The 18547-nt window shown below is 41.5% G+C and overlaps 1 protein-coding gene across 1 annotated transcript in view; it reads right to left on the bottom strand.

Moving 5' to 3' along the window:
• The window catches only part of TEX9 (testis expressed 9), a 169515-nt gene that overhangs the window by 8967 nt on the left and 142001 nt on the right, over window positions 1-18547 (bottom strand). The window lies entirely within an intron of this gene.

Raw genomic sequence — 18547 nt, 5'->3', positions numbered from 1 at the left:
TAGTCTAGTCTAAAAAATACATTCCCCTTCATTTGCTAAAATTGCACTCAAAACACACTATTGGTTTAATTGTCACTGGAAACACACTAAAGATTTGAATTCTACACTGGAGTATATTTTACACTATGTCATAAACATTGATTACTTTTAGTTGTATCTGCTAACAAAACTTAGATTTATGCAAGAGAGCAATGGAATATTTTTAAGGAAAGGAATGTCTTCATCCAGATTTGTAACTTGTGCTTCACTCACATCAACTGTTCTCATGTTAAAATAGGTACTCACCAGTGCTGCCCCCTCTACTATGTGTCAAAACTTTACAACCATTTTCAATCAAAATCTGGACAATCCTTATATCACAGTAAATCAATACAAGAATGTCACTGTGAATTTATTATTACGGGGATGATACCCTCATTCATACTACTAGTCCACATGTATCAATGTCATTATAACATACGGTCACTCTCCTAATAAAACAGTGACCCTAAATATCACTCTGTCATTTTTCAAGGGTCCGTTTTCTCTAGGAATAATAGCAACAATAGATGATGAGGTTTTATCACATACACTACATAAAGATAATTACCTGGATCAAGAAAAGGTGTCTGGTATAAACTATATATTTATGTTAAACCAACCTTACTTATATACATGAAATATTTGTATTCCAAACCTTTAGTATGTAAGTAACTGCTGAAAGCTCTCATTTCATTTAATAAGCTACAAAACAAACAGTAGTAAACACTTTGTAATTACAAGGTTTTTCTTTCGCCTAGTAATTAACATAATCAGTTTGAAAGTGTATGGGATTCATTATCACATTAATTACTGCATTTGTTTTTCAAAAATCAAACTCCGCCCACCACTGGCCTTATCCAGACCTGTTGCTGCAGTAGACAAGACTAGCCACGGACATTATGTTAGCAAACGGTCCATTGTTTTGAAGTTCTTGTCTGATAATCTTTGTTGAAGTAATCAGGGACAAATATGGTCGCCTGTCATGTGCACTCTTGGTTCTCATAACTGGAAAACTTATAATCGTCAGACTTAAATTACAGGAAAAGGTGTGGGGGGGGGATAATAAAAGTAATTTACAAAATTGTGTTTTTCAACACAATTAAAAAATTATATTACAATCTCAAAGTGTCTACTTTCCCTTTAAAGGGATATGAAACTATACTTTTTTTTTTTAATGGTTCAGATAGAGCATGCAGTTTTAAACAACCTTCTAGTTTACTTGTATTATCAAACGTTCTTCTTTTTGCAAGAATGTTATCCATATGTAAGAGCACTAGATGGCAGCACTTTTTCCTGCAATGTAGTGCTCCAGATGCTTAACTAGGTATCTCAATACAGAATATAATGGAACAAAAGCAAATTTAATAGAAGCAAATTAGAAATGTTTTAAAAATGGTATGCACGGTCTGAATCACACAAGAAAATGGTTGGCCTTTTAAGCCCAAATCTACTAAGCACCTTCATGCACTTGTACTGCATAATAGCCTCTAATACAAACTTACTTTTTACTCATGGAAGCCACAGCACAAAACAAAAACACACACCTGACTGCCCTTTTTAACGTAACACAATTTTTAGTTGTAGGTAACAGATTTAAAACACTAAATAACACAAAATGATTATATCACATTTTTTTATGTTTTTTTTTTTTTTTTAATGTCTTGCTACACTTACACCAAAACACAAATATCTGGTGCTAAAATATACACACCTACATTCTGCAAAAATAGATGTACAATTTTTAATGATTATTATAGCAACTATTAGTAGGAATAATTTCCTTGTTATGTACGCTTGTCATGTTCTCTGAATACAGCAAAAAGGATCATGGCCATTATTACATCATCCCTTATTAGCAAGTCGTCCCGAGTTTCTCCCAATGTCCTAGCTCAGCTAATATTTCACAGCCAGAAAATAGAATATGATCTCATATTCTTCCCTACATCCAACCCTCAGGGAATGGCTAGCATTTATCCTTCATCAATACCTTGATACTTAGCGTGCCCTGGTAGGCAATGCAATGTCTATAAACAGCTTTTGACAAAAATTATATTAACATTTCCGGTTACATAAACGAGTTTTAAATTAATTCTATGACTCAATAAATATTTTACTGTAATACTAATTAAATATTGGTATTTTTATGATTATGACCATAAGCTTCTATTTAACAAATTTAATGTAAATTAAAACAGCAGAGCGAACTACATGTAAATGATATTTTATCACAAAACACTCAATATTAATTCATATTTCAGTGCTTTTTTAATACAAGAAAGCATGATTTTTTTTATTATTTTTATTAAAGACTATAATAACCCTGTTGAGTTTATTTTCTTATTTTACGCTGTATTTGTGTCTATTGATGTCACCTTGTAGTGCATTTTAGATTGGGACACAATAACACTATGAAATGCCGCATTGAAGAGACATAGAGCAAGAATCAACATCTATTGCTGCAATACATTTCCATACAGGTCAAGTCATATTCATGCTTATTTAAAAAGAAATGCAAGAAATCACTGTGACCCACAATTTAATATTGCAATAAACACTATGGGCCAGATTACGAGTGGAGAGCAAATTAATGCTTCCACTTGAGCATTAATTGCGCTAGAAGTAAGCTTTTTGCGCTTGTTGGGTTGTGCTCGTATTACGAGTTAAAAGTAAACATGTTTTCGCTCTCGCGCTTACCTGACAAGTGCAAATAGTCGAAGTTAGAATATTGCGTGCGCGTTCACGTATTCCCCCAGAGAAGACAATGGAGAAAAAAGTGAAAAAGCAAACTCCTTACTAAGAGACTGTTTAACCCTGCTAATTCTAGCACTTGTCTTTCATGGGATGATCAATTCGAAAAGCATGTCTACAGTTTTCTGAACATCGAGGCAGCTATGACTCACAATCTCCTACAGTGAGTGGCATACCTATATGGACAGCCTTACCCATAAAAATCACTAAACATTTGGCAGTTTGGATCCTGATGGCTGGTAATACCACTAATATCACTAAGTCTGCTATATCTATTTGAATGGGAACAAACTCTACACAAAGCAAGAAACCACTATCGGAGGAGTGGCCAACACCAGTTATACACAGTGTTATACATCAATCCATTTTACCCTTGGTAAATCTGAGGGTGTATATATGGCTGGAGGATATGTTACTAGACGGTGGTCTGTGACATAATTTGCCTGGCCGGTCTGTCAAGTAAATTCCTTTGACCTATAGTGCAGCAGGAGCTGTGGTCATTTTGAATATACTGTACCTTCTGGCCATACTATTGGTTGCCTTGGATCACCTATCTGATGTCTTGACATCACGTGATATGCTGAACATTGGTGTAAAATGTCTGAAAATCACTGTGTTTTCCAGGCACGTAAAGTAAAGAATACTCCTGTGAAAAATCTGTGCAAGTTCCCCTCTACAAGCTTTTTTTTTCTGTGAACTCAGTGTTTTGTGAGTAGTGCTTTGCTTTTTCAGCTTTGCATTGTCTGTTCATTTGTTTGCTAACCTTTATAGAGCTCAGGATTTGCTAGCAGGGCTTAAATTGTTTCTATATGTGTATTTGTAACATTGTAGATCTATGTATATGTAAAAGGTTTTTTTGCCTAATATATTGGTCACATTTTTATTTAATAAATATTTGGATTTTTGATAAAACTTTAAAGAGTGCTGTATCCCCTCTCTTTAGTAGGGTCGCAATAAAATACCCTAATTTTCTCTTGCTTCGTGATATGTTATTAATGTTTTAATAGGGTCTGCACCATCACTTAAAGTGAATCGATCAGTCTCTCTATCACAAATCTCTCTTTACATATACATGTGCATACACACTCACATATCCATCTTTAAACATGTATGTCTATGTCAAAGCCCTTTGTATGTCAAAGCCCTTTGGCTGCTGCTTTTTTTTTTTTTTTTTTGTAACACCTGGGACCTCATATCTTTGAGCCTTTATAACTTGAGTGCAATATTTTTTGTGAATAAGTTTTATTAGACAGTGTTATTATGAGTGTAACTATACTTTGTAATGTATTTTTGATGTGTTTTGTGACTCTTATGTTTTGCAAAACAGTTAACCAGAGCTTTGAAGTTGAGGTAATCATTCTAGCGTAAATTGCGATTGCGCTTTTCAATTTGTAATACCAGCAATAAGCCTGACGAGCACAAACCATCGCTCGGACACAAACGTTTGTACTTTGTTCATAATCTATCCCTATATGTGAAAACTACATAAGAGCTCATATATTAGAATGAAAACAATATGACGGTTTGTAATTTGCTTTTTATTTAGATAGATTTTATGGAAAAACAGAATTTATGCTTACCTGATAAATTACTTTCTCCAACGGTGTGTCCGGTCCATGGCGTCATCCATTATGTGTGGGATATTCTCCTCCCCTACAGGTAAAGGCAAGGAGAGCACACAGCAAGAGCTGTCCATATAGCTCCCCCTCTGGCTCCGCCCCCCCAGTCATTCGACCGACGGTTAGGAGAAAAAGGAGAAACTATAGGATGCCGTGGTGACTGTAGTGTATAAAGAAAAAGAAAAAAATTTCAAACCTGATTAAAAAACCAGGGCGGGCCGTGGACCGGACACACCGTTGGAGAAAGTAATTTATCAGGTAAGCATAAATTCTGTTTTCTCCAACATTGGTGTGTCCGGTCCACAGCGTCATCCATGACTTGTGGGAACCAATACCAAAGCTTTAGGACACGGATGAAGGGAGGGAGCAAATCAGGTTACCTAAACAGAAGGCACCACGGCTTGCAAAACCTTTCTCCCAAAAACAGCCTCCGAAGAAGTAAAAATATCAAATTTGTAAAATTTGGCAAAAGTGTGCAGAGAAGACCAAGTCGCTGCCTTACATATCTGATTAACAGAAGCCTCGTTCTTGAAGGCCCATGTGGAAGCCACAGCCCTAGTGGAGTGAGCTGTGATTCGTTCAGGAGGCTCATAAGCCAATCGTATAATGCTTTTCAGCCAGAAAGAAGGAGAGGTAGCAGTAGCTTTTTGTCCTCTCCTCTTACCAGAGTAAACGACAAACAAAGGATGAGGTTTGTCTAAAATTCTTTGTTGCTTCTAAATAGAACTTTAAAGCATGGACTACATCTAAATTGTGTAACAAACGTTCCTTCTTTGAAACTGGATTCGGGCACAGAGAAGGAACAACTATTTCCTGGTTAATATTCTTGTTGGAAAAAAACCAGGCTTGGAACGCAAAATAACCTTATCTGAATGGAACACCAGATAGGGTGGATCACACTGCAAAGCAGATCATTCAGAAACTCTTCTAGCAGAAGAAATAGCAACCAAAAACGGAACTTTCCAAGATAGAAACTTGATATCTATGGAATGTAAGGGTTCAAACGGAACCCCCTGAAGAACTGAAATAACTAAATTTAGACTCCAAGGAGGAGTCAAGGGTCTGTAAACAGGTTTGATTCTGACCAAAGCCTGTACAAAAGCTTGTACCTCTGGCACAGCTGCCAGTCGTTTGTATAACAAGACAGATAAAGCAGAAATCTGTCCTTTTAGAGAACTCGCTGACAATCCCTTATCCAAACCTTCTTGGAGAAAGTAGAGGACCTTAGGAATTTTAATCTTACTCCAGGAGAATCCCTTCAATTTCCAAGCAATCAGCTGCAGCGAAATTAGATTTGGATGTTCGAATGGACCTTGTACTAGAAGATCCTGTCTCAAAGGTAGCTTCCATGGTGGAACCGATGACATATTCACCAGGTCTGCATACCAAGTCCTGCGCAGCCACGCAGGAGCTATCAGAATCACCGAGGCCTTCTCCTGTTTGATCCTGGCTACAAGCCTGGGAAGGAGAGGGAACGGTGGAAACGCATAAGATAGGTTGAGCGACCAAGGCGCCACTAATGCATCCACTAGAGTGGCCTTGGGATCCCTGGATCTGGACCCGTAGCAAGGAACCTTGAAGTTCTGACGAGACGCCATCAGATCCATGTCTGGAATGCCCCATAATTGAGTTAACTGGGAAAACACCTCCGGGTGGAGTTCCCACTCCCCCGGATAGAAAATCTGACGACTCAGATAATCCGCCTCCCAGTTGTCTACTCCTGGGATGTGGATCGCAGATAGGTGGCAGGAGTGATACTCCGCCCATTTGATGATTTTGGATACCTCTCTCATCGCCAAGGAACTCCTTGTTCCTCCCTGATGGTTGATGTAAGCTACAGTCGTCAAGTTGTCTGACTGGAATCTTATGTATCCGGCCGTCGCTAGATGAGGCCAAGACCGGAGAGCATTGAATATCGCTCTCAGTTCCAGGATGTTGATCGGGAGAAGAGACTCTTCCCGAGACCATAAACCCTGAGTTTTCAGGGAATCCCAGACCGCACCCCAGCCTGATAGACTGGCGTCGGTCGTGACAATGACCCACTTTGGTCTGCAGAAACTCATTCCCTGAGACAGGTGATCCTGTCTACTGGAGCATGCACAGTTGTAATGGTCTTAGATGAATTCGAGCAAAAGGAACTATGTCCATTGCTGCAAACATCAACCCTACTACTTCCATGCACTGAGCTATGGAAGGCTGCAGAATAGGGAGAAGAACTTGACAAGCGTCTAGAAGCTTTGAGTTTCTGACTTCTGTCAGGAAGATCTTCATTTCAAAAGAATCTATTATTGTTCCCAAAAAGGGAACTCTTGTCGACGGAGACAGGGAACTCTTTTCTACGTTCACCTTCCACCCGTGAGATCTGAGAAAGGCTAGAACAATGTCTGTATGAGCCTTTGCCTTGGAAAGAGACGACGGTTGAATTAGAATGTCGTCCAGATAAGGTGCTACTGCAATGCCCCTTGGTCTTAGAACCGCTAGAAGGGACCCGAGCACCTTTGTGAAAAATCTGGGAGCAGTGGCTAGCCCGAATGGGAGAGCCACGAACTGATAATGTTTGTCCATAAAGGCGAACCTTAGGAACAGATGATGATCTTTGTGGATAGGAATATGTAGATACGCATCCTTTAAATCCACGGTAGTCATATATTGACCCTCCTGGATTGTAGGTAAAATTGTTCGAATGGTGTCCATTTTGAACGATGGAACTCTGAGAAATTTGTTTAGAATATTTAAATCCAGAATTGGTCTGAAAGTTCCCTCTTTTTTGGGAACTACAAACAGATTTGAGTAAAAAAACCCTGATCTTGTTCCACAGTTGGAACTGGGTGTATCACTCCCATCTTTAACAGGTCTTCTACACAATGTAAGAATGCCTGTCTACTTATTAAGTTTGAAGATAAGTGAGAAATCTGGAACCTTCCCCTTGGGGGTAATTCCTTGAATTCTAGAAGATAACCCTGAGAGACTATTTCTAGTGTCCAGGGATCCTGAACATCTCTTGCCCAAGCCTGAGCAAAGAGAGAGAGTCTGCCCCCTACTAGATCCGGTCCCGGATCGGGGGCTACCCCTTCATGCTGTCTTGGTAGCAGCAGCAGGCATCTTGGCCTGTTTACCCTTATTCCAGCCTTGCATTGGTCTCCAAGCTGGCTTAGCCTGGGAAGCGTTACCCTCTTGTCTAGAGGCTGCCGAGTTAGAAGCCGGTCCGTTCCTGAACTTGCGAAAGGAACGAAAATTGGACTTATTCTTAGCCTTGAAAGGCCTAACCTGTGGGAGGGCATGGCCCTTTCCCCCAGTGATGTCTGAAATAATTACTTTCTGGCCCAAAAAGGGTCTTACCCTTGAAAGGGATATTAAGCAATTTTGTCTTGGAAGATACATCCGCCGACCAAGACTTTAACCAGAGCGCTCTGCGCGCCACAATTGCAAACCCTGAATTTTTCGCCTCTCATTTGCTAACTGCAAAGCGGCGTCTAAAATAAAGGAATTATCTAACTTAAGTGCGTGAATTCTGTCCATGACTTCCTCATACGGAGTCTCCCTACTGAGCGACTTTTCCAGTTCCTCGAACCAGAACCACGCCGCTGTAGTGACAGGAATAATGCACAAATATAGGTTGAAGGAGGTAACCTTGCTGTACAAAAATCTTTTTAAGCAAACCCTCCAATTTTTTATCCATAGGATCTTTGAAAGCACAATTGTCCTCTTAATGGGAATGGTTGTGCGTTTGGCTAGTGTAGAAACCGCCCCCTCGACCTTAGGGACTGTTTGCCATATGTCCTTCCTGGGGTCGACCATAGGGAACAATTTCTTAAATATAGGAGGAGGGACAAAAGGTATGCCTGGCTTCTCCCACTCCTTATTCACTATGTCCGCCACCCTTTTAGGTATCGGAAAGGCATCAGGGTGCACCGGGACCTCTAGGAACTTGTCCATCTTGCACAAGTTCTCTGGGATGACCAGATTGTCACAATCATCCAGAGTAGATAGCACCTCCTTAAGTAATGCGCGGAGATGCTCTGATTTAAATTTAAATGTCACAACATCAGGTTCTGCCTGCTGAGAAATTCTTCCTGTATCAGAAATTTCTCCATCTGACAAACCCTCCCTCACTGCCACTTCAGACTGGTGTGAGGGTATGATAGAAAAATTATCATCAGCGCCCTCCTGCTCTACAGTGTTTAAAACAGAGCAATCGCGCTTTCTCTGAAATGCTGGCATTTTGGATAAAATATTAGCTATGTAGTTATCCATTACTGCCGTCAATTGTTGCATAGTAACAAGCATTGGCGCGCTAGAAGTACTAGGGGTCGCCTGCGCGGGCATAACTGGTATAGACACAGAAGGATAAGATGTAGAACTATCTCTACTTCCTTCATCTGAGGAATCATCCTGGGCAACCTTACTATTTGTGACAATACTGTCCTTACTGTGTTTGGACGCTATGGCACAATTATCACATATATTTGAAGGGGGAACCACATTGGCTTCCATACATACAGAACATGATTTATCTGAAGGTACAGACATGTTAAACAGGCTTAAACTGGTTAATAAAGTACAAAAACCGTTTTAAAACAATACCGTTACTGTCTCTTTAAATTTTAAACAGGGCACACTTTATTACTGAATATGTGAAAAACTATGAAGGAATTATCCAATCTTTACTAAATTTTCACCATAGTGTCTTAATGCATTCAAAGTATTGCACCCCAATTTTCAAGCTGTTAACCCTTAAAATGTGGAAACCGGAGCCGTTTGCAATTTTAACCCCACTACAGTCCCAGCCACAACCTTTGTGGTGACTTCAACTATCCCAGGGGGGTATTTCAAGCCTTCTAGGGACGTTTTCAGTGGACACCAGACCCTCTCACATGCATCTGCATGCACTGTACTTAAAATGGCGCGAAAATGAGGCTCTGCCTAATACAGTGAAAGGCCCTTCCTGACTGGGAAGGTGTTTTAACTAGTGCCTGGCGATAAAAAACGTTCCCCAAATAATAAAAGTGTGAAATCCACTTCAAACTTTAAATAAAAACTTAAATAAACAATCGATTTAGCCCTTAAGAGTGTCCACCAGTTAATAGCCCATAATAAGCCCTTTATTCTATCTGAGTCTAAGAAAATGGCTTACCGATCCCCATGAGGGAAAATGACAGCCTTCCAGCATTACACAGTCTTGTTAGAAAAATGGCTAGTCATACCTTGAGCAGAAAAGTCTGCAAACTGTTCCCCCCAACTGAAGTTCTCTCAGCTCAACAGTCCTGCGTGGGAACAGCAATTGATTTTAGTTACTGCTGCTAAAATCATACTCCTCTTTTAAACAGAACTCTTCATCTCTTTCTGTTTCAGAGTAAATAGTACATACCAGCACTATTTTATAATAACAAACTCTTGATAGAAGAAATAAAAAACTACAACTAACACCACAAACTCCTCACCATCCCCGTGGAGATGCTACTTGTTCAGAGCGGCAAGGAGAATGACTGGGGGCGGAGCCAGAGGGGGAGCTATATGGACAGCTCTTGCTGTGTGCTCTCCTTGCCTTTCCCTGTAGGGGAGGAGAATATCCCACAAGTAATGGATGATGCCGTGGACCGGACACACCAATGTTGGAGAAACAATGTTCTATTCTATTTATGAAAAAAAAATATGAAAAAAAAAAAGCTATATGAAATGTTTGTTGTGGAGTTTTCTGGTGAAGAATTGGAGCCATAAACCAAATAAAGAGCTATTGTTTGTGCCAATGTTTTGGCTCTATTTGCAATGCTGCATTACATTACAATGGAGTTCTAGAGCAAGGAGATGGAGACTTTTGGAATGTGTGGTCAGGTGGGGATATATGCGGCTGAGACATTTCAGAGTATTTTCTGAATAGGAATCGCACTGGCATTACTGCTATCTGATGTGTGAAAAACTGCCAGCCCGTATTGTTTCCTGTATCCGTTAACACATCTGGCAAATTGTAGTGTATAAGACAGCATACGAGTGTTATTTCAACTATAACATTTGATTGGTGAGTGCCAGTATTTCTTGGATTTTTTTAAAAAGTATCCTGAGCTAGATCAGGCCTTATACACTTCATCAAAATAACAGTTAAAAACAATAGGATCAGGAAATGTTATGTCTACATAATCTTGGATGTTAGCACAGCCATTAAAACACACAACAGTTCTTTGCTCCACTTAGCTGCCAGTGATACTGAAAGTGACCTGCGCTACCTGGGTAACAGTGACATTTAGAATAGCATAATGCCCCCCCCACCGGGTAACATACAAAACAATAGCCTTCATCTCCTCAACAGACCTCACACTAGACCCGTCCCATACTCTACTTATCTTGTCATACTTTTTTTTACCAGCAAACAAATGCTGGTCATTACATGCCACTCTGGAAAGGTATTATGGGGTTTCCATGCCAAGCATAGAAGAAATAAGCAGACAGGGTAATTTTATTCCTTATGTTAGTAGTGGGATATACAAATTTAGATCTGTCTAAGCAGACTGAAGCAAGAATTATGTTTTTCAACATGACTCACAGCTAGATTCCAAAAGATCCACCATATGAGCATCAAGCCGTGCATGTACATTCATGCACATTCAAAAACAGATTCAACAAATAACTCATAATTCACAGATACGGGTGTGCATTGCACTCATTTTAGGACTACACATGAAAACCAAACTTGTGTATTAAAAACAGAATTTATGTTTACCTGATAAATTACTTTCTCCAACGGTGTGTCCGGTCCACGGCGTCATCCTTACTTGTGGGATATTCTCTTCCCCAACAGGAAATGGCAAAGAGCCCAGCAAAGCTGGTCACATGATCCCTCCTAGGCTCCGCCTTCCCCAGTCATTCGACCGACGTAAAGGAGGAATATTTGCATAGGAGAAATCATATGATACCGTGGTGACTGTAGTTAAAGAAAATAAATTATCAGACCTGATTAAAAAAACCAGGGCGGGCCGTGGACCGGACACACCGTTGGAGAAAGTAATTTATCAGGTAAACATAAATTCTGTTTTCTCCAACATAGGTGTGTCCGGTCCACGGCGTCATCCTTACTTGTGGGAACCAATACCAAAGCTTTAGGACACGGATGATGGGAGGGAGCAAATCAGGTCACCTAGATGGAAGGCACCACGGCTTGCAAAACCTTTCTCCCAAAAATAGCCTCAGAAGAAGCAAAAGTATCAAATTTGTAAAATTTAGTAAAAGTGTGCAGTGAAGACCAAGTCGCTGCCTTACATATCTGATCAACAGAAGCCTCGTTCTTGAAGGCCCATGTGGAAGCCACGGCCCTAGTGGAATGAGCTGTGATTCTTTCAGGAGGCTGCCGTCCGGCAGTCTCATAAGCCAATCTGATGATGCTTTTAAGCCAAAAAGAGAGAGAGGTAGAAGTTGCTTTTTGACCTCTCCTTTTACCAGAATAAACAACAAACAAGGAAGATGTTTGTCTGAAATCCTTTGTAGCATCTAAATAGAATTTTAGAGCACGAACTACATCCAAATTGTGCAACAAACGTTCCTTCTTTGAAACTGGATTCGGACACAAAGAAGGCACGACTATCTCCTGGTTAATGTTTTTGTTAGAAACAACTTTCGGAAGAAAACCAGGTTTAGTACGCAAAACCACCTTATCTGCATGGAACACCAGATAAGGAGGAGAACACTGCAGAGCAGATAACTCTGAAACTCTTCTAGCAGAAGAAATTGCAACCAAAAACAAAACTTTCCAAGATAATAACTTAATATCCACGGAATGTAAGGGTTCAAACGGAACCCCCTGAAGAACTGAAAGAACTAAGTTGAGACTCCAAGGAGGAGTCAAAGGTTTGTAAACAGGCTTGATTCTAACCAGAGCCTGAACAAAAGCTTGAACATCTGGCACAGCCGCCAGCTTTTTGTGAAGTAAAACAGATAAAGCAGAAATCTGTCCCTTCAAAGAACTTGCAGATAATCCTTTCTCCAAACCTTCTTGAAGAAAGGATAGAATCTTAGGAATTTTTATCTTGTTCCATGGGAATCCTTTAGATTCACACCAACAGATATATTTTTTCCATATTTTATGGTAGATTTTTCTAGTTACAGGCTTTCTGGCCTGAACAAGAGTATCAATGACAGAATCTGAGAACCCTCGCTTTGATAAAATCAAGCGTTCAATCTCCAAGCAGTCAGTTGGAGTGAGGCCAGATTCGGATGTTCGAACGGACCTTGAACAAGAAGGTCCTGTCTCAAAGGTAGCTACCATGGTGGAGCCGATGACATATTCACCAGGTCTGCATACCAAGTCCTGCGTGGCCACGCAGGAGCTATCAAGATCACCGATGCCCTCTCCTGATTGATCCTGGATACCAGCCTGGGGATGAGAGGAAACGGTGGGAATACATAAGCTAGGTTGAAGGTCCAAGGTGCTACTAGTGCATCTACTAGAGTCGCCTTGGGATCCCTGGATCTGGACCCGTAGCAAGGAACCTTGAAGTTCTGACGAGAGGCCATCAGATCCATGTCTGGAATGCCCCACAATTGAGTAATTTGGGCAAAGATTTCCGGATGGAGTTCCCACTCCCCCGGATGAAATGTCTGACGACTCAGAAAATCCGCTTCCCAATTTTCCACTCCTGGGATGTGGATTGCAGACAAGTGGCAGGAGTGAGTCTCCGCCCATTGAATGATTTTGGTCACTTCTTCCATCGCCAGGGAACTCCTTGTTCCCCCCTGATGGTTGATATACGCAACAGTCGTCATGTTGTCTGATTGAAACCGTATGAATTTGGCCTTTGCTAGCTGAGGCCAAGCCTTGAGAGCATTGAATATCGCTCTCAGTTCCAGAATATTTATCGGGAGAAGAGATTCTTCCCGAGACCAAAGACCCTGAGCTTTCAGGAGTTCCCAGACCGCGCCCCAGCCCACCAGACTGGCGTCGGTCGTGACAATGACCCACTCTGGTCTGCGGAAGCTCATCCCCTGCGACAGGTTGTCCAGGGTCAGCCACCAACGGAGTGAATCTCTGGTCCTCTGATCTACTTGTATCGTCGGAGACAAGTCTGTATAATCCCCATTCCACTGACTGAGCATGCACAGTTGTAATGGTCTCAGATGAATTCGCGCAAAAGGAACTATGTCCATTGCCGCGACCATCAAACCTATTACTTCCATGCACTGCGCTATGGAAGGAAGAGGAACAGAATGAAGTACTTGACAAGAGCTTAGAAGTTTTGATTTTCTGGCCTCTGTCAGAAAAATCCTCATTTCTAAGGAGTCTATTATTGTTCCCAAGAAGGGAACTCTTGTTGACGGAGATAGAGAACTTTTTTCTACGTTCACTTTCCACCCGTGAGATCTGAGAAAGGCCAGGACAATGTCCGTATGAGCCTTTGCTTGTGGTAGAGACGACGCTTGAATCAGTATGTCGTCCAAGTAAGGTACTACTGCAATGCCCCTTGGTCGTAGCACCGCTAGAAGGGACCCTAGTACCTTTGTGAAAATTCTTGGAGCAGTGGCTAATCCGAATGGAAGTGCCACAAACTGGTAATGCTTGTCCAGAAAGGCGAACCTTAGGAACCGATGATGTTCCTTGTGGATAGGAATATGTAGATACGCATCCTTTAAATCCACCGTGGTCATGAATTGACCTTCCTGGATGGAAGGAAGAATTGTCCGAATGGTTTCCATTTTGAACGATGGAACCTTGAGAAACTTGTTTAGGATCTTGAGATCTAAGATTGGTCTGAATGTTCCCTCTTTTTTGGGAACTATGAACAGATTGGAGTAGAATCCCATCCCTTGTTCTCATAATGGAACAGGATGAATCACTCCCATTTTTAACAGGTCTTCTACACAATGTAAGAATGCCTGTCTTTTTATGTGGTCTGAAGACAATTGAGACCTGTGGAACCTCCCCCTTGGGGGAAGCTCCTTGAATTCCAGAAGATAACCTTGGGAGACTATTTCTAGCGCCCAAGGATCCAGAACATCTCTTGCCCAAGCCTGAGCGAAGAGAGAAAGTCTGCCCCCCACCAGATCCGGTCCCGGATCGGGGGGCAACATCTCATGCTGTCTTGGTAGCAGTGGCAGGTTTCTTGGCCTGCTTACCTTTGTTCCAGCCTTGCATTGGCCTCCAGGCTGGCTTGGTTTGAGAAGTATTACCCTCTTGCTTAGAGGATGTAGCACTTGGGGCTGGTCCGTTTCTGAGAAAGGGACGAAAATTTGGTTTATTTTTAGCCTTGAAAGACCTATCCTGAGGAAGGGCGTGGCCCTTACCCCCAGTGATATCAGAAATAATCTCTTTCAAGTCAGGGCCAAACAGCGTTTTCCCCTTGAAAGGTATGTTAAGCAATTTGTTCTTGGAAGACGCATCTGCTGACCAAGATTTTAGCCAAAGCGCTCTGCGCGCCACAATAGCAAACCCTGAATTTTTCGCCGCTAATCTAGCCAATTGCAAAGTGGCGTCTAAAGTAAAAGAGTTAGCCAATTTGAGAGCATGAATTCTGTCCATAATCTCCTCATAAGAAGAATCTTTATTGAGCGACTTTTCTAGTTCATCGAACCAGAAACACGCTGCTGTAGTGACAGGAACCATGCATGAAATTGGTTGTAGAAGGTAACCTTGCTGAACAAACATCTTTTTAAGCAAACCCTCTAATTTTTTATCCATAGGATCTTTGAAAGCACATCTATCTTCTATAGGGATAGTAGTGCGTTTGTTTAGAGTAGAAACCGCCCCCTCGACCTTGGGGACTGTCTGCCATAAGTCCTTTCTGGGGTCGACCATAGGAAACAATTTCTTAAATATAGGGGGAGGGACAAAAGGTATGCCGGGCCTTTCCCATTCTTTGTTTACAATGTCCGCCACCCGCTTGGGTATAGGAAAAGCTTCGGGGGGCCCCGGGACCTCTAGGAACTTGTCCATCTTACATAATTTCTCTGGAATGACCAAATTCTCACAATCATCCAGAGTAGATAACACCTCCTTAAGCAGAGCGCGGAGATGTTCCAATTTAAATTTGAATGTAATCACATCAGGTTCAGCTTGTTGAGAAATTTTCCCTGAATCTGAAATTTCTCCCTCAGACAAAACCTCCCTGGCCCCCTCAGACTGGTGTAGGGGCACTTCAGAACCAATATCATCAGCGTCCTCATGCTCTTCAGTATTTTCTAAAACAGAGCAGTCGCGCTTTCGCTGATAAGTGGGCATTTTGGCTAAAATGTTTTTGATAGAATTATCCATTACAGCCGTTAATTGTTGCATAGTAAGGAGTATTGGCGCACTAGATGTACTAGGGGCCTCCTGTGTGGGCAAGACTGGCGTAGACGAAGGAGGGGATGATGCAGTACCATGCTTACTCCCCTCACTTGAGGAATCATCTTGGGCATCATTTTCTCTAAATTTTGTGTCACATAAATCACATCTATTTAAATGAGAAGGAACCTTGGCTTCCCCACATACAGAACATAGTCTATCTGTGAAGAATAAAAACTACATTTAAACACCAAAAAACTCTAAGCCATCTCCGTGGAGATGTTGCCTGTACAACGGCAAAGAGAATGACTGGGGAAGGCGGAGCCTAGGAGGGATCATGTGACCAGCTTTGCTGGGCTCTTTGCCATTTCCTGTTGGGGAAGAGAATATCCCACAAGTAAGGATGACGCCGTGGACCGGACACACCTATGTTGGAGAAACCAATGCTTCAAATGCTTGTATTTGTTCATGGTAACTACATGAAAGTTTGTAATTTGTCATTTAGAAGCTGAGAAAAGGGTGCTTGTTTTTTTAACAGTAATTTCAGGCAATACATCCGACGGATCATCAAAAGAAGAGTCTGTAAACCTCGTTCTTCAAAATGTTAAACTTGACTTTTATTCCATATATTAAAATATATATATCAACAAGGATGTAGAACAGTGGTTGAAACGCCTAATGTGAGCTATAAAGTGAGAGTCCACGAGTTCCAATTACCAAGAACCAATACCCAAGCTTGAGGACACAGAATGAAAAGGGAGGGAGAACAAGACAGGCGGACCCAAACAGAAGCACCACTGCTTGAAGAACTTTACTCCCAAAAGAAGCCTCCGCCGAGGCAAAAGTATCAAATTTGTAGAATTTGGAAAAAGTATGCAAGGAAGACAAAGTGGCCGCCTTGCAAATTTGCTCCACTGAAGCTTCGTTTTTGAAAGCCCAAGAAGAAGAGACAGCCCTAGTGGAATGAGCCGTAATTCTCTCAGGAGGTTGATGCCCAACAGTCTCATATGCTAATCTGATAACACTTCTCAACCAGAGAGAAAAAGTAGTAGAAGTAGCCTTCTGAGACGTCTAGAGGGTAACCAAACTCATAAGACAACTGACATACAGAATTTTTCAAAAATAAGAGGGTGTGATCTAAAAAAGTTTATTCTAAATCCTAGACATCTGATAAATAAAAACAGAATTTATGCTTACCTGATAAATTACTTTCTCTTGCGGTGTATCCAGTCCACAGATTCATCCTTACTTGTGGGATATTCTCATTCCCTACAGGAAGTGGCAAAGAGAACACACAGCAGAGCTGTCCATATAGCTCCCCCTCTGGCTCCGCCCCCCCAGTCATTTGACCGACGGTTAGGAGAAAAAGGAGAAACCATAGGGTGCAGTGGTGACTGTAGTTTAAACAATAATTTTGAACCTGACTTAATTGCCAGGGCGGGCCGTGGACTGGATACACCGCAAGAGAAAGTAATTTATCAGGTAAGCATAAATTCTGTTTTCTCTTGCAAGGTGTATCCAGTCCACGGATTCATCCTTACTTGTGGGATACCAATACCAAAGCTTTAGGACACGGATGAAGGGAGGGAACAAGACAGGTAACCTAAACGGAAGGCACCACTGCTTGCAAAACCTTTCTCCCAAAAATAGCCTCCGAAGAAGCAAAAGTATCGAATTTGTAAAATTTGGCAAAAGTATGCAGTGAAGACCAAGTCGCTGCCTTACAAATCTGTTCAATAGAAGCCTCATTCTTGAAGGCCCAAGTGGAAGCCACAGCTCTGGTGGAATGAGCTGTAATTCGTTCAGGAGGCTGCTGCCCAGCAGTCTCATAAGCCAATCGGATGATGCTTTTCAACCAGAAGGAAAGAGAGGTAGCAGTCGCTTTCTGACCTCTCCTCTTACCAGAATAAACAACAAACAAAGATGACGTTTGTCTGAAATCCTTAGTTGCTGGTAAATAGAATTTCAAAGCACGAACCACATCAAGATTGTGTAAAAGCCGTTCCTTCTTAGAAGCTGGATTAGGACACAGGGAAGGAACAATGATTTCCTGGTTAATGTTCTTATTAGAAACAACTTTAGGAAGAAAACCAGGTTTGGTATGCAAAACTACCTTATCTGCATGGAACACCAGATAGGGTGAATTACACTGCAAAGCAGACAATTCTGAAACTCTTCGAGCAGAAGATATAGCTACCAAAAACAAAACTTTCCAAGATAATAACTTAATATCTATGGAATGTAAAGGTTCAAACGGAACCCCTTGAAGAACTGAAAGAACTAAATTTAGACTCCATGGAGGAGCCACAGGTATATAGACAGGCTTGATTCTAACTAACGCCTGTGCAAACGCCTGAACATCTGGTACTTCTGCCAGACGCTTATGTAAAAGGATAGACAGAGCGGATATCTGCCCCTTTAAGGAACTGGCTGATAAACCTTTCTCCAATCCTTCTTGGAGAAAAGACAATATCCTTGGAATCCTAATTTTACTCCACGAGTAACCCTTGGATTCACACCAGCAAAGATATTTCCGCCATATCTTATGGTAAATTTTCCTGGTGACAGGTTTTCTAGCCTGGATCAGAGTATCTATGACTGAATCAGAGAACCCACGCTTGGATAGAATTAAGCGTTCAATCTCCAAGCAGTCAGCTGCAGAGAAACTAGATTTGGATGCTTGAATGGACCCTGTATTAGAAGATCCTGCCTCATTGGCAGTGTCCATGGTGGAACAGATGACATGTCCACTAGGTCTGTATACCAAGTCCTGCGTGGCCACGCAGGTGCTATCAGAATTACTGAGGCCTTCTCCTGTTTGATTCTGGCTACCAGCCGAGGGAGAAGGGGAAACGGTGGAAAGACATAGGCCAGATTGAAGGACCAAGGCACTACTAGAGCATCTATCAATGCT

This window comes from Bombina bombina, chromosome 6 (genome assembly GCF_027579735.1).
Source record: "Bombina bombina isolate aBomBom1 chromosome 6, aBomBom1.pri, whole genome shotgun sequence".
In the NCBI taxonomy this organism is placed as follows: domain Eukaryota; kingdom Metazoa; phylum Chordata; class Amphibia; order Anura; family Bombinatoridae; genus Bombina; species Bombina bombina.
The sequence above is the reverse complement of the archived record's forward strand: the minus strand, read 5'-3'. Positions and strand labels throughout refer to the sequence as shown.